Genomic DNA, 1130 nt, shown 5'->3' with positions numbered 1-1130 from the left:
TAAAGGGCCAGATAGTACATATTTTTGGCCATGAGGATAATAGGGTCTCTGTTACAACTACTTAGCTGTGGTTCCAGATTCCTACACTTCCTGAGCATCTCTGGGATTCAGAAAGAAAATTTATTTAGTTTCTCTAAGTTTTTAACCATGTAGGAACTTAAGTAGTCTCAAAAGTTCTGAGAGGTTATTTGTTCTGAAACGTTAGTAGTTTTTTATTCACCTGTTTTCAGTCTTTCCAAAAGACAAAGGACAAAAACAGACTTTTATTGATTCTTTTTATTTTACCTCTTGCCTTTACCCATTTGAGTTTGTACTTTACACCTGTGCTGTATTTTATTAGAGTATCAAAGAGAAATAGAGGTAGAGGAATTTCTTTAGCTGCTCATCTTTTTCCACAGGCTGACCTACTCTTTTAAATCATACATATTTCTACTCATTAACTTCTCCAAATTTTGCAACTTTTTTTCTTTAGTGCAATCATATTGAATGAATGGTGAACATGACATGCTGCAATATTTATTTGTTGTAACTGAATTGTGAATGTTGGTATTGTCTCTTATCCAGAAGTTTTTCTTAAACTTTTCTTTTTTTAGAATGGAACAAATATATAAACATGAATGATAACCAGACACTGAGGAAGCTTGTGTGACTTTTTTTCTACTTAGTGAAAGAAGACAAACTATTACAGCTACACTAGATTTTGCAAAGGGCTGTGTTAATAAACTAGTTTGACTGCATTTGATAACTAGTACAATAATAAACTGGAATGTTTTATTTAATGGTCATTTATTTATTTTGGTGTCATTTACATCATGACATTTTTTGGCCTTAATTTTTAAAATCAAATATTTGATATTGCTCACCTCAGTTATTATCTGGGTATAATCTAAGTTTGTATAGTTATAGTAAAGGCTGTATATTAATATATCAGTTCAGCTATAATAATTAATGAAATGTTTAATTTTTTAATATCTTTGCATCTTTTTGCCAAGAAGCATCTTATTTCTAAAGAATATTAAAGAGAAATTAAGACTGGATCCTCTAATTTTTTTACTTCCATCTAATAAAAAAGGGTGAGATAATATTTCAGAATATTAACTAGTACTAAAGTTTAACTGTTGATAGGAGTT

This window comes from Rousettus aegyptiacus, unplaced genomic scaffold, assembly GCF_014176215.1.
Source record: "Rousettus aegyptiacus isolate mRouAeg1 unplaced genomic scaffold, mRouAeg1.p scaffold_m13_p_3, whole genome shotgun sequence".
Classification (NCBI taxonomy): domain Eukaryota; kingdom Metazoa; phylum Chordata; class Mammalia; order Chiroptera; family Pteropodidae; genus Rousettus; species Rousettus aegyptiacus.
The sequence above is the reverse complement of the archived record's forward strand: the minus strand, read 5'-3'. Positions refer to the sequence as shown.